General features: G+C 43.8%; 1 protein-coding gene across 2 annotated transcripts in view; it reads right to left on the bottom strand.

Moving 5' to 3' along the window:
* LOC118773456 (F-box/LRR-repeat protein 7-like) overlaps window positions 1-16,448 on the bottom strand; it is a 68,306-nt gene that overhangs the window by 29,912 nt on the left and 21,946 nt on the right. Inside the window, exon 1 of one of the 2 annotated variants that reach the window (XM_036522393.1) lies at window positions 15,863-15,896. The exons of the other annotated variant lie outside the window; for it this stretch is intronic. The gene's annotated coding sequence lies outside the window, so the exon portion shown is untranslated. Of the gene's footprint in view, window positions 1-15,862; window positions 15,897-16,448 lie in introns of those variants that run through there. 2 annotated transcript variants of the gene reach the window in all.

Genomic DNA, 16,448 nt, shown 5'->3' with positions numbered 1-16,448 from the left:
ATTAGCTTTTATGCAGGACTAAATCACACATGTGGACAAAGTGATTGGCTACATATGTGATTCAGTCCTAGTTCATGGCTCCAGCAGGGCCTCTGAAATGCCCCCAAAGCACTCTCAGTCCCTTTGGGAGGACACACTGAGCTTAGAATGTGAAACATTACTAACTGCAGAGCACTTCTCAAGTCCTGCTTGAAGCTGGAAAGGTTTGACGGTATCTGATGTGCCCATTCTCACCAAGATAAAATGTTACACATAGCACACGCTCTGAAACAGCAAATGACAGTACAGAACAATGGGGCTCATACCATATATATCATACTGTTATTGTACTGAGCATCAAAGTAGCAGGAGACTGCTCCCTCTTCCTTTTCCACAAGCTTTTGATGCTTTTGATACGCTAATGTTACAAATCTTTCAAGCCCGACAGAACAGTGGCTTCACGTATCTGACTATCAGGAAATGTTTAGTTTTTATGGAAAACAGAAAAAAAAAATCTGTTTGGCTCTGCAAATGTCTTTTGTCACAGTATGACTTTTGATTTCCAGGCCCAGTGGGTTTGTAATTGGTCCCTGGCAGGAAGGCCTATGTTAACATGGTCCGTGTATGGCACTGTTGCACATTAGAAACTGATTATGAGTCAGAATGTGAGCAAACATTCTCAGATTTTGTAGCCTTCTATCCCCCCATGCTTGTCACCACCTTGAGGCAAAGAACACAGCACACAGTGTTACATCTCCATGGCAATATATAGCTCAACTCAGTCATGAAACAAAGTGCCTACAATTGCAAACAGGTATCAAATCACCAGCAGACATGGTGTAAGAGGCAGGTTTTAGCTCTGTCTAGTGCAAAAGGTTAAATGTGCACACATTCAGGGCTTCTGAGTAGCTCAGCGCTTAAGGTGTTCATTTTGAACGCAAGCTGGGCATGATCAGCCATGTCATTTGCCGACGATGACGAGAGTCCACACTAGTGGAACAAACTGGCTTCGATCCATCTGGAATAGGGGTGGGTGGGTTGGCCAAGGTTTCTTCGTCTCACCGCTCTCAGGCGTTCTGCAATTTGTCAAGCACCTGCAAGCTGCTTGGATGACATCAGCGGAGTTGCGCCTGTCCTCCAATGAGCACCCACTCCACTGTCGTCCACTGTATATTTCATAGAACAAAAGAAATCACTGGCTGCATGCAAGTGTATCAAAGGACTGCAGTTGTCTCACCTCAGTGCTCCCAAATGAACGCAGTGGTTGTCACTGTGAGACGAGCCTAGTGTACAACCAGTGGTTCCGAAACAGGGTTGCATAAAGGGGAAAAGGGGGAAAAAAATACACGCACACATTCAAATTCAAGATCAGTCACTGCTGCTGGCTTGAGTGAGGTACCTGACCAGCTGCATGAACTGCCAGGTTAAGCATGACACAGAAAAGATACACAGAAGTGTTGGACTGTGCTGGGAATCGGAGTTCGCTCTCCCCACTGTCCACCAAGCATGCCCCCCCTCCACTTGCTCTTTTGAACTATGGTGGTGGAGGAACAAGGCTGCTCATGGTAGCAACTCTGACAGGGGCGGCAGCACACCCACACTACAAAATGACGCTCAAGTGTGGCTCACTTTCCATTTGCCGGCCCTCTCCTTAACTCCTTATCCCTGCTGAAGGCCACAGCAAATGTGGTCCAAACCGCTTCAGCCACACAGACAGACCCGATGCACCATGTGTCTGTATTTTTAGATACAGTAAGTAGACACGGGTAGAGGATGCCTTGTGCTCTCCACAGCTGTGGTGAGTGGCACAGTGGCTTGCTTGGTTTTGGTTATCATTTCCCTTGCAGACACATCAAGGGAAACATTCAGCTGATCTTTTCTTCTTTCCACTGTCTGAGACTTCAGTGTCTGCAGAATTTATCTGCACTGTACACTCAGGCTTTCTGGCCCCAGAAGCAGGAGAGTCAGGGGAGGGACAGAGATAGGTGAAGAAGGGGGTGGGAGGACTCAGCTAGGAGTGAGGGGGCCTGAGTGCTCTTTTCCAGTGCTGTTTTCACGTGGATTGAATGTAGCCTCCTAATGAAGGAAGTCCTTTTCAAATTATATCACTCGGCAAAAAATCGACATTAGTTTTATCTCCACTTCCATTTCTCATTTGAAGTGCAAGCCTGGAGGAGGAAGAAAAATTTCCCTGCCAGCTCAAAAAGCACGCTAGCCTCAAATGTCCTCAAGTCAGTTGGAGTCCTGGTGATTATTTCAGGTCTGCTTTACTCACCTCCATACTGAGCATTGAGACCTACTTTGAGTGTGCCTCTGACTGGGAGGATAAGCAGAACATCTAGCAGACACAGGATGAGGTCACTACAGGCATGGTGACACAGCAGTTAAATTTAATTACTACTGAAGTCTGTGACAAAAGAAAGTCAAGATAGCTAAATTTAGACAGAGGGTGAAATTTCAGCCATGTTTGAAACAGTCACATTGTGGAGTTACTGCTCTACATCAGTCTTTGGAGAGAGAAAAGTTTCGTCTTCTAATTCTTTTCACCCGATGTGCACAACATTGCGGCCAACTGTGAACATAACTCCACCTGGGATTTGCACAAAAGTCAAACATCATGTCAGGAGTTGTAATGCAGGCACCTGCAAGACATTTCCTTTGAAAAACAATGGGGCTTCCTCCTCCAAACAGACCGCTCCTCCTGTTGAGCAGCCTTCAATGTAGCTAGCAAGGGGCAGAACTAATTTGGAGGGGGCTAAACTCAGCCCGCTGGCACCACAAGGAGGTTTCGGCAAGGCTCGGAAAACACAGCCCCGCTGCATTAGTGCAAAGTCCGTCAGGCATCTGTGTTATTGTTTAATTAAGTGAGGCTCTCAGTGTCACGAGAAAAGTAATCTGTGTTGTATTATAAAAAGAAATAAATAAAAATGTCACATCCATGCCAGCAACAATACACTTCATGTCACTATCATATCACTATATCGCACATTCACTGTGATCATTTGATACAAAATCAATGTGGATCTCCTAATCTGACAAGACAAAACATGTTAGCATTCCATACCATTCCATGTGTGCATGTATGTGTGTGTGTGTGTAATGTTTTTACACTCAGGTCTTACTTTTGCCTACGGGTAGGTCAGAGGGTAAATATCACACAGACAGGAGAGTACCTCCTTCCATATTTCAGCCATTTCAGTCTTCCTCAGACAGCTAAAGCATTGTAAAATGGGATTCTCCAAGTCTATGGTTTATAAGTCATAAGAATGAATAATTAATAGTGGGAGCAGTCATAAATATGTACAGTAGAAGTGGTGTGGCATGACTTTCATTGACTTCAGAGTTTCAACATTGCCTATATCTACTGGCCTTTGTTTTTCCAGCACGTGGCTAAGAGGTCTTGTGGATCTTTATTTAACTGAACGTATGGACTGAAGGCAACATTTGCAATGGTGGCCATTAAAAATAATTCATGGCAGGCAACCCAACAGAACCAGTGGTCAGCTGAACTATTTCGCATCCAGGCTCCGTACCAGCCAATGCATGCATGCCTGCAGATTTTCTGGAAAGTTCTCTTTTTTTATTAAAACCAAGAGCTGCTTTTTTTTACCCACTTCCTCTCGTTCTTTCTCATGTACTTTCTAATAAAAGAGGAATAAATAGATTTCATTTTTTCCACTTGCTCAGTATTACCAGTGTTTCACATTTAGTCTTGGCAGAAACAGGCGGGCAATGGACATGTGTATTATTTCCACAATTCCCTGTTTCTGAGAAAGCTTCCTGTTCCCGGTGTGCGTCGCTGGCGGGTGGCAGACTCCACCACAGCACAGCAACTGTTGTTACATTTCACAGCATCTGGTTCTCCACTGTTGCTGCCTGAAGCTGTCATTGTCACACTTAAAATAAAGCTGGTACCCATGCCCTCCCTACTTTCAGGTTCCTATATAATGAAACGTCTTGTTTTCAGAAGTTTTGTTTTTCATGGAAAGTTCAACCCACTGCAATCAGCTCATCTCTCCATGTGGCTCATTGACACTGGCTCATTTACCTACACCTGACCACAATAAAGAGTCACAAAAAAAAAAAAAACAGAATTAAAATTCACTTGAATAAATATGTCACATAAATCATGTAACTGATCAGTCTTCAGTGGACGTTTTCTAAAAAAAAAAAACACACATTCAGCTGATCTGCTCTTACATCTCCCCCTTCCGCTTTGACCTCTCCATTGTTCAGTAGACTAAAGAACAAGCCAGCTCTTGTATATCATTCACACAATGCACCTGTAACATTTTGGTAGCATCATCCCATGCTTCCTTTCACATTAGCCAGGATGCTAATGAAAGCAGCACGCTGTGCCGTTTGGAACGGAAACGGAATGCTGACATTCTCAGTAGCCTTGCCGGAGCAGAAGTGTGGTCATGCATTCCTGAGGAAAGATGTGTTTGAGTCATAAGGAGGATAGCTCTCTTGTTCTGGTGATTCTTTCCATGTATCCCCATGATATACATCAGATTTCTTGGAACTGACTCGGAGCACTTTGTCAAATTTCCAGTCAGCTCCGTGCACGTCTGATCAATGTTTCTGTGTGTACATTCCTGCTGTCTCAGAGCACATCACTGAGCAGGAGTTCCTGGCTCTCTGAAGAATTTGCAGCGTTCAAGATGAACGTCTTGGCTGGATATCCACAAAAAACACTTCATAGCGCAACCCTTGCTCTGTGCGGGTAGTCAGAGAGAACCAGATTCTTATTGTTAATCAAGGTATGAGCTGTCTTGCAAGTATAAATACAAGTCAAGGTCCATCAGCCTTCATAACATCAGTAATCTAAATTGTCTTGTCACTTGGATGCAGTAAACTAGAGTGCAAGGGAGCCACTGGACAGTTTGAAAAGACCTAATGCATTCACCCAGCTGCGGCTATGGCTTTCTCCGTGTCCTTCTTTAAACCCTGCTCTGCTCGGACCTCAGAATGTCAGAAAGGAAAAAAAAAACTGCACACTCCAGGAAAATACAGACTCAGTCTCTCCTCTTCACATGTTTCATAAGTGAAGTGGACCAAAGCCTGGTCCCAACTGCACCAAGGAGTGAATAAAAAGATGATTAAAAACAGGAATAAGGATATTTTCTGCTTAATTTTTTTGTAAACTAATAGGTTAAATCTGCTGAGAATTTCCAGGCCAAATGTTCTCATTGTACTCTTATATTCCTTGAGCAGTCAGACCAAAGACCATGTGCAACACTCTCTGAGTAGCCCTTGCCAATGTGTGATGAATCTGATCCCCTGATTAGAAGCAGTCTTTGGGCTAGAGTCTAACAATTTAGAGTTTCTCTGAACACTCCCCAATCCATGCTCAGACAAGCCCCAAAGCTAGGCCCTGCCAAAATAAATTTTGCCGGCCCAGGCTTTCCAGAAGCAAGGCCTAACCTTTATTGTGTCTTACACCCCACCCCAGAGGAGGAATGTGCAGAGTGTAGCTCAAGTCCGAGTCAGATGGGGATGTGCAATTCTCGATGGCAATAAAAATGAAATAAAATCAAATTATGACCTACAATATTATTAAATGGCAATTTCCCAACTCACAGCTAGATGGGGGATGGCTGTTGTTACTAGTCAAAAAAAAGGACTTTTTAAATCATGCTTTGTTTTCCATCTACAGGGGAACCCATCCATACCCCCACCACAACTTTGTCTTTGTTCAAGCCCCCACTAAGCCACTGTTTCTCAAGCATTGCTAAAACACTCCAAACATTCCATGTTTCATTGTTAATAATTTACAGGGGTGGAAAACAGCTTTGAACAAGTCCTTCATTATATAATTGTAGTAAATTAAAACCCTTCTCTCTCCATACACAAGTGCCCTTTTATACAACATAAATCAAACAACAGTTAGTTTTGCCTTCTATGAGTTGTCATATCTGCTGGACAGTATGATTACCACCAGGATCACGACAGCATCACAACTGTTTCAAGGACAAAATAGGATATATGTAAAAGGTTGTCATATGATCCAGTTACAAAACTCATATTCATATTGATGAAAAGGTAAAAGGGGGTGCAAACGCACTGGACATGTTTCGTATCGAAATCTTGGCAGGTCAAGTAACAGAGGTCCAAGGACATAATTGGTTCAAACCCTTGATCTATACCCCACTGAGCTCAAAACATCAAATCGCCAGTTCTCAAGACGGAGAGCATCAACAACCTCAGCGGGAATTAATCACATGTGCACAGGTTATTTATTAAACTAAACAGTGAACGCTGAACTCCTGCCCTGTGATTTGAGTTCACTGTAAATGTTGAAATGATTAAGAGAAACTGAATTTCAAAGCAGCGGTTCGCGCCAATGATTGCAGAATGACAGCGTTCTGCTCACTGCAGTGATGCCTCTAAATGCATTCTGTCCATTTATTGACACATCTATCTGTTTCACTATAAATACATTTAAAGTCTACATTTCAAAACTTGCTGTCTCCTCGCGTGGCAACATCAAACTTCAGCAGAGTGAAGCTTGCTTTGTTCAGGTGGCTGCTCTGCTTGATGTGACAGACTCTGCTCTTTGTGGAGTCCCCTCTGTGCCCCTCTCCCTAATATGAACTGTGTCTCACCCCTGACTCACTATCCTCCAGGCCAGCTATCTCCTGCAGATCTCCAGTATCACAGCCCCCCTTTGTTATTAAGGGGCTACAGGAATTTAAAGGCCATGCAGGAGCTGGCCGACGGTTATGAATCACAATGACAGAGTCTCTTGGGATGCTGCAACCGTATGAAAATCTCACAACTATGCTATGCAAAAGCATAAAAGAGTATGCTTGCATGGCAACCATATTTTAAGCATGCCCCCTTTGGCCTACATGCTTGGTCCAATTTGTACTGTATTGATTACTCCCAAATTCAGCAAAGCCACCAGCTTTTGTCACAGTGAAATATTGCACATAGCATTCTTCAGCATGACATTGATATCCATCCCATTGTCATGGGAGAGCATAGATTTGCAAATGTCTCCAGACAAATACCTGCAAAAACGTTTCAGCTCCCTAATCCTCTCTTGATCCCTATAATATATGCTCAGGTGCGCTGACTTTTTTATTTGCTCTGAAACGTTCAAACAAAAACATGCTTTCTTTTCACAGACCAATATTTAAAAAACTGTGGTGGATCTGACGGCTGAGTTTGCAGCAATAACGTGCAAGAGTGTCTCCTCTCATGAAGTGCTGCTACACTCCCTTTGTCTTTGCTGTCAGGGAGCACAAATTCCACCACACTGACGCAAACGGAGTGAGGTCTTAATAAGAGCTCGCTGATTTGATTTGTTTTGTTTTCTTTCCTTCTCTAACAGCCTTGAGATAAAACTATGGCGGGCCAGAGGGGGAGAGTGTACATCCAACAGAAACACAGCTTTGAGATGTGCTTCCTTTGCTGGATGCAATTATGGCTTTCAGGTCCGCACTGCAGCTCCACTCGCTTCACATTGCTGTGCAACAAGGACCACCACAACAGCATAATTTGCCCTTTTGTTACCTTCTGTAACTTCTCGGTAGTTCAAAAGCTTTCTACAACACAGATTAGCTGTAAGTAACTGTGATTAGCTGTAAGTTCTTTTGCACGTGCTGTGACCTGAAGAATTCCACTTGTCCAATGGGAGTGGTAAGTTTCTTGTCTGCATTGCGTGAGTTCACCTGCAATTTTTGGCTCAAAGGGCCTGAAATTGTTAATGGTGCTGCTATTTAATGCTGGCCAAACTCAAGTCGCCCACTTGGGGAGACACAGGAAACATGCCAGAGACTCCACCATGTCCGTGATGGACATAGTGCACAGACTGTGTCACAATTAGCAAGAAGGGCTGGGGGGCTGTGGTCACGGTGGTTCCACACTGCGCAATTACTCCCACTTAGCCAGCAAAAAGCGATCCCTGTCAAAACACAGAGCAGGGAATTATGGGTCAGCCAGCTGCCAGCCACAGCCTGGTTCCGTCCAGGTTGTCTCCTTCCACAGACTCAGATACAATTATCATTTTTTGGAGGCCAAATTCCCAGAATGCTTCAGTCTGGGGTGACACCATGTCATACAGGACCCACAGCTAGTCAGCATTTTAGGACTGCAGTTCCCCACTCTGATATACAGAGTGGGGAACTGTGCATTCAGAAAGTATTCAGACCGCTTCACTTTTTTCACATTTTGGTATGTTGCAGCCTTATGCTAAAATCATTTAAATTCATTTTTTCCTCATCAATCTACACTAAATACCCCATAATGACAAAGTGAAAACAGGATTTTAGAAACTTTTGCAAATTTATTAAAAATAAAAAACTGAAATAGCACATTGACATAAGTATTCAGACCCTTTGCTATGACACTTGAAATTTAGCTCAGGTGCATCCCATTTCTCTTGATCATCTTCGAGATGTTTCTACACCTTGATTGGAGTCTACCTGTGATAAATTCCATTGATTGGACATAATTTGGAAAGGCACACACCTGTCTGTATAAGGTCTCTCAGCTGGCAATGCACATCAGAGCAAAAACCGAGCCATGAGGTCAAAGGAACTGCCTGCAGAGCTCAGAGACAGGATTGTGTCGAGGCACAGATTTGAGGAAGGCTACAAAAAATTTCTGCTGCATTGAAGGTTCCCAAGAGCACAGTGGCCTCCATAATTCTTAAATGGAAGAAGTTTGGAACAACTAGGAGTCTTCCTAAAGCTGACTGCCTGGCTATACTGAGCAATTGGGGGGGAGAAGGGCCTTGGTAAGAGAGGTGACCAAGAACCTGATGGTCACTCTGGCTGAGCTCCAGAGATCCTGTGTGGAGTTGGAAGAAACTTCCAGAAGGACAACCATCACTTCAACACTCCACCGTTCTGGGTCTTATGGCAGAGTGGCCAGAAGGAAGCCTCTCCTCAGTAAAGGCACATGAAAGCCTGCTTGGAGTTTGGAAAAAAGCACCTAAAGGACTCTCAGACTGTGAGAAACAAGATTTTCTGGTCTCTTGGCCTCAATTCTAAGTGTCATGTCTGGAGGAAACCAGGCATCGCTCATCACCCTCGCAATACCATCTCAATGGTGAAGCATGGTGGTGGCAGCATCCTGTTATGGGGGTGTTTTTCAGTGGCAGGGACTTGGAAACTGGGCAGGGTTGAGGGAAAGCTGAATGGAGCAAATTACAGAGATATCCTTAATGAAAACATGCTCCAGAGTGCTCAGGACCTCCAATGGTCCACCAATGGTCCACATCCAACCTGACAAGAGGTTGAGAGGATCTGCAAAGAAGAGAAGAATGGAAGAAAATCCCCAAATCCAGGTGTGTAATGCTTATCACATCATATCCAAGAAGACTCAACGTTGTAATCACTGCCAAAGGTGCTTCAACTAAGTACTGAGTTAAGGGTCTAAGTACTTATGTCAATGTGATATTTCATTTTCTTATTTTTAATAAATTTACAAAAAATTTCTAAAATCCTGTTTTTGCTTTGTCATTATGGGGTATTGAGTGTAGATTGCAGAGGAAAAAAATGAATTTAAATAATTTTAGCATAAGGCTGTAAAATAACAAGATGTGAAAAATGTGAAGGGGTCTGAATACTTTCTGAATGCACTGTAACTGTGCCTCAGCTGAACTCTGAAGGTTTGTTCATTAGATAAGATGTGCTGACCAAACAGGATTTTGAAATCTGGACATTTAATTTACTGACGCACCATGTGGATTTCCAATTCGGAGGCCCAGAATCACTTTTTCCCATGTGGTCTAATCTCTCGGCACCTTTCTTTACTTCTTTGCAGCATTAAATGTCAGCTTTTTGGGTTTAAAAAAAGTATTCACCCATTAGCCTTACTATACACTCATGCTGTGACCTTGTGCCCAGCCTTTAACATAGGATGATCACTAAATAGCTTGACACAGATGTAAAAATGCATATCAAAATGGGTGAAACCATATCTCCTAGGCTGTATGTTAAAGGTTCAAAGACGTATTGTTTCATCATACAAACCCAATCCCACTAACAATAAAAAAGTAGGTTGTGCACTCCCAGGCAAAAAAGCTTGAACAATTTTCCAGCCATCATCACCCCAACATGAAGGCAATCTCTAAGGCGCATGTTGCTTCAGAAACCAGATCTGATTGTGGAATCAAACAGCTTGTCTGCCTAAGTTTTCTTGGGCAGCACAGCTCAGCGGAGGGCACAGGTCAGAGAGCTCTGCAGCAGAGCTTCCTAGCAGGAAGTCCAGTTGGCACTTCTCTCACCAGTGCCCTGAGCTCCACAGCAGAGTGACAGATGCAGTGTAGGGCAGAGTGCCGGTTTATTTTCTTGAGGGCAGCTCTGACCCGTGGGAATGTTTTGCCCTTCTCTTCCGACAGAATGCAAAAAAGATCCAATGTCAACACATAAATACACAGCGTATAAATATGTATGTGAAACAAAGTACGGGTAAGCTACGGCTGGCTTTTCTCTTGGGTATTTGTAAGGAGAAGGGCACCCGCCTTTTGCTCAGCGGGATTGTGAAAATTGATGCTTAGCAAACACACAGCTGCGCTGCTCATTGTCGACTGTTTAAAGGAAGACACGGAGACGAAACCCATTTCTGCATGTATGTTATTCAATATTCAACTAATGTGCAGTTTTGATTTATTGGCTTTGGGCTTTTTTTATTCAGTAAAACGCATCTAAGTTACGTATTCAAGGGAGACAATACACAACATTCTACGAAAGGAGGTTTGCCACAGGAGGTGTTTCGATACTTATGATTAGTGTATTTTACGTTCATAGTTACAACAGGCGATTCAACACTTCTCATCAACACAAATACAGACTACAGCAAGCGTATGTCTATAGTCACAGCTCTGATTGACAGCTTGCCCCACAGCATGCACTCAGCAACATGTTATATTCGGCAACTCATTGACTGGTCCTGGCACAGGCATCACTGGTCCTCTTGAGATGAAAATGCCATGAGCGGAAGGAGGCTAACCCAAGCTGTCTCATAGCATTTATCTGTGTACGACGGGGATTACACCAGGAACATATGCTGCTTTGGAGATGTAAAGGACAGAGGCTACTGATTACTTCCAGTGGGGATACAAAGCCAGTGGGGCTAATCTGACCACTCACTGATAAAATCAATCCCAATCCTCTCTTCTTCAGTTCTGTTTACTCTGCACTTGCCACAGCTGAAAAACAACCAACCAGCCAGAGTCACAACTGATCAAAGACACGCCTTCATAAAGCCCCCAACCAATAACTACAAGAGTCACTACAAGCGTTTTGGCTTCAGGGTTGCCCTTCGGTTTTTTTAGTTTCCTTGGCCATGTGTGAATGGCCTGATCTGGTCTCATACCTGTTGCGTAAGAATCAAACACCAATGTCATGATGTCCTGTCCATCTAAGGATGATTGTTTGTAGCGTATTGCTTTTACACATTGTGTAAAAGTCTTTTGGTTTTTGAGATTTATGCCTTCATATAAGAAACATATATTTATGATGTAAGCATACCCAGTTATCAGTGGACTTTTTTCAAGCTGTTGTTGAGTCAAAAAAAGACTAGCACAATTTTGCACTGTAGTGGCATTACCACAATAGCGCAACCTCTGTACAACCAGAACATGCATGCTCTTATAAACTACATACTGTGTGCAAAATAAGCTTTTTATAAAACAGTCTAATACTGTACACAGTAGTTTGTAATCTACCCTACCAGCTATATGCTGCTGAATTCTTCAGGATGTGCCAGTGAGTCAAATTAATGTTCAGTTAACAATTAAAATCCAAAAGGACTGCTATTAATTAACAAAGTCTAATGTTGTTTCTGATAGCAGTGTTATAGCAGTGTTATAGTGCTCTACTTTTTGCCCTCGTGACAGAATGAAACATTTGTGGAATGTTATAAGGCACACGGTGGACTGTAACACAAACAGGGAAGTGGAGCGCGGAGCAGTGCTATTTCAGGTGATACCCGAATCCCTTCAGGGGGCCATCAGCCGAAATCCCCCACATTCCTGGCCTTGGAGCAAAACAGAGTCCACTGTGAGCGAGGCTTAGTACTGAGGCTACACCAGGGTGGGGTGGGGCCAATGCTAACATCTTCACAAAGAGTCCCGCTGTGGCTTGTACCGGCAATTTCACCTTCTGGAAGATACAGAGGTGGAGTGCTGAACTCCCGCCGGGAACCTACGAGGAATCAGACTGTGGACGTCCCTCCTGCATGCTGCCGCTACTGAGGCGCAGTTTCGTGGAGGCACACTACTGCCATCTCCCTCTGCTCATGCTTACCTCTTCACCGGCATTTTTTCCGCAATCTCTTTTCCACGCCTAGCTCTCTCCTTCCATGATGAATGAAGGTTTAAATATTTTCCCTGTACCTGTACTCCACTGAATTTACTTCTTTGTTTCTCATCAAAGGAAACCAGAATCGGAAGATCAAACCCTCTTATTCTGTCCCTGCCATTAATTTTAAAACCTCCCTCTTGTGGATTATCTCCGATTTCATTTTTCATCCCAGAGACAAGGTTCAGCGTTCAAACACTCCGACTGCAAGGGAACTGACATAAGCGGACCTCTCTTTCCCCTCTCCCTCCTTTTCCAGTTTTCTGCCTCAGGGCTGAAATCGCTCACTCTGTTGACCTTTTCTCCCATGCTCTCTTTTTCTTCCTTGCACAGACAGGATAAAGGGTTTTAAATACAGAGGCGGATCTGGATCCCTCGCTGCCCCCCTCACTTCTATTGCCTTGCTAGAAGAAAACAAGGTCCGGCTACAGCTATTGGAGCCTGTGCTTAGAAGCGTAGCACCTGTTTGTTTTCACAGAGCCCAGTTTCTGGAGGTGAACCTCCGTTTAGGTCAACACTGCTTTTGCCGAACCCCCACCCACCACTGCCGGGCTCTCAACGGCCTATCCAGCCTAGGCCCAGTTACTGTAAACACCACAGCATCTCCTGTTCCTCAGATGGATTCATCTGCAAATACTCCCCAAACACAGTCACCTCACTTCACTGGCTTCTTGTTATCGCTCACACCAAGTTCAAACCCTTAGCCCCCTCATACCTACGACCGGTCTTCAAACCAAATGTTCCCCCAAGATCACTACACTCTGCGACCATGGGACAACTGACTGTCCCATCCGACGGGGTTGCTCCTCTCAGACACAATCCCTGTCTGTACTGGTCCCTCAATGTTGGAATGAACTCCCCACGGGGGTCAAGACAGTGGAATCACAGGCCATCTTCAGACACAGACTGGAGACCCACCTCTTCAGACTGCATCTAGGTTCCCCCTCAGTCCCCACCCCCTAACACCTGCAACTTGTCATACTTGCTGTTTATTGTACATGTAGTGTTTCAATGTGTTTTGGATTCTGTGATCAAGTGACTGATGTATGGTAGTATACTTGGCTTCCCTTGCCTAGTCAGATTGCACCAGTTAACACGTGGTAGGGCTTGAATGGTGTTATGCTCACATTCACTGGTCTGGGAGTGTTGTTAGCCTCGTTTGACACTGTTTCTCATTCAACTTGAATGGATAAACTTATGTTCTTTTGCGCTGGAAGTCGCTCTGGATAAGAGTGTCTACTAAATGAATGTAATTTAGTGAAATGCATTACCGCCAAAGCTGCAACATACAAGGTGTGAAACATCAACAGTGTGCTAATGTAGATCAGTCTAAACAAAATAAGCCACTGGAAAAGTAAAATATTTGACTTTGAATATTTGAATAAAATCATCACGTGAGTAGCAGTGAATAACGGCAGTAGGAACACGAGACAGTCATTTGGATTTTCTCCCAGAATGAACACCTACGCCACAGCTAGGTAACACAAGTGACTCAACGCACCTCGCACGGAAGCCTACTGCAGTGTACACACACACCACAGACTTTGAAGGAGAGCATAGCCTGAGTGACACGGGCTGGCCCTCCTCCAGTGCTGGACCCTGGCAGCCCGGCAGTGTTTGCTGTGGGCGCCAGCGGTGTTAGCACACTGCGTTTCCCTGCAGCGGGAAGGGCATGGTAGCTTGACCGCTGTCTGGCGTCTGGAGCTTTCGCGCTGGCCTGGAGACAGCCTGGCGTTCCGCATCCATCTCCCTCTGGCCTCTGGTGTGCTGACACATAATTATTCTCCCGCTTATCTCCTTGCAGATTGGACCAGTGGGCTAAAGGTCAGAATGGGTCTTTTTCTGAGAATCTGCTTACTGTACATGGAATTTCAAATTCATTACACTGTAAATCCTCCAAGACAAGTAACTATTCAGAAATTAAACCCACAACGTAATAGTACCTCTGATGTCAACCTACTGAAATTTTATCAAATAATAGCCCCTAAGGTCCTGATGCCTTGAATGCCATTGGCTGGCATGTTTTCATTCATAGCTGGTGAAGAAGGAGACACCTTTGACTCAGAGACAATAAGCATTCTGTCACTGGCTAGTTGTGAGCCTCTACAGACAGTGAAAATATCAACATTCCTTAATGGACACACTTTAATTATTATCTGATGGAAAGTTAATAATACTGCAACAGTTGTCATCCCATGACTCTCTAATGTGCCTGTGCAAATTTACTCCTTACTCCAGATAGCATAAGTTGCTTTGAGATATCATACCAGTGATTAATAAAAAAATGAAAACATCCAAAGTAATGCCTATGACAATCATGAGGCCGCATATACTGCAGAGCAAATGTTGTATACATAACTCAGACTGACAAACATGGCAAGATCTGGCCGCAAGAAAACGGCCAGCTTTCTTCCGCCAGCTCAAGCACCTGGCCTGCCAAAGACAGCCGTTTAAAGGCAGACGGTTTCACGATTCAGGGACAAGTTCACTGCTAATAGCATCAGGCGGGAGACATTTCCACTGGGAGACCAAAACAGCTTTATTGGACTTTCTGCTCTTTTACTTCTGTCAGCACTGAAGTGCATACCAATCAAACAGAGAGTCCCTCTTTGTTTTTTTAATTTCTCAAAACAAATCAAGCCATTGAATAAATGTATATAGTGTCTCTGGTAACCAATAACTCCACACTTTTTACTTCCTTGTTATATCTTATGTCGTGTCTGTGGTAGAAATGTTGTGTTTCCCCACAATCTCTTGGGAGAAAAGGAATTCACCACATTTTGAAATGAATAAAAAAACAGCACAGATGTTGAAATTACTAATTACAGATCAATGTCACAAGCAGTCAGTGGAAAAGTATGACACTAATTCAAAGTGTGCTTGGAATGCTTCAATCTCTGAGAGTCAATGCAGAACAGGTATCTCATAGTTTGCTCAGCAAAAAAAGACAGAATAAACTGAAAAGGAGCCAAGGAAATCAGAGAGAAAAGGGGGATGCAGAGAACTGGAATACAGTACTAACATTTGAGTATGCATTCCAACTCTGAAACCCTCAATCATCTAGCTCTTGGTTGCTCCATTGATTGTTCTTGGTTCTTCCAACCACATGTGCACAATTCAATATAAAGAATTCTCTATAAAGAATGAATGTCACACTTACAGACTGAGTGCCTGAGGCTCCACACTGCCGCAATACCCAATGTTTCACACACATGCTCCGTGTCTTCACTGAGGAACATGCCCACAGCTCCACAGGGCTGGAATGCTGCCAGTGCAGTGTCCCATTCGGAAACAGCAGGAGAACAGAGTCCGTGGCCAGAACAATGCCTGCTTGCAGTGTTGTGGTGAAACAGGCAGCGCTACACAATGCCCTTTGAATCGAGCTAATCGAGACGGTGTTGGGTCAGGCCCCCGGGACAAACCTTGCCACCTTTTACCCTGTGAGTAACCCCCTCTGCCTCTCTCCCCACCTCCTGCCCTCTCCATCAGCTCTACAGCAGCTTTGGGGAGAGGAGGGGCTGCAGCGAAGGGCATTGGCATAGCATCTACAAATAGAATTTCCTTACCTTTAATCTTTCCTTAAGTGCTTGTAAATGACATGTCTCCTTTGTCTCCAAACACCCGAAACGCTGTTTTCATCTAATAAAAAAAACTTCTGCATAAGCAAAAGCACACTAAAACTTTTGTTTGTTCCAGGCTATTCTAACATCTAGAATTCCAACATCATAGGATGTTAACTTCTAAATAACGCACAAGGAACAAAAACCATTAACTAGCCATCTTGTATAAATCAGATGCTGCTGCTTGTAATGTTAATAGATGAATTAGAAATTCACCATGGTCTCCAAGAACACAGGTGGCTATCCTTGATTCATAGTTTATCTGAGCCAGAAAAGCAAGCCCTTTCAAATCCCTAAGCACCCAAACAGACAGGATTATGGAAATTGCATATGATGTAATGAGCGCGTATGAAACTGCAATATTTACAGCCTTGCTGATATAAATCCAGATTAGTTCCTGTATTAGCACAATGACAAATGGAGCCCGAGAAACTGACCAGATAATATGTCTTAACACACATGTTTTCCCAAGTCAGAACTAAATATTATTCAGTTTACGTGAGAGGGTTCATAATAGTATCACATTAGCGGC

Source organism: Megalops cyprinoides, chromosome 2 (assembly GCF_013368585.1).
Source record: "Megalops cyprinoides isolate fMegCyp1 chromosome 2, fMegCyp1.pri, whole genome shotgun sequence".
Classification (NCBI taxonomy): Eukaryota; Metazoa; Chordata; class Actinopteri; order Elopiformes; family Megalopidae; genus Megalops; species Megalops cyprinoides.
This window is presented reverse-complemented; position numbering and strand designations above follow the sequence as displayed.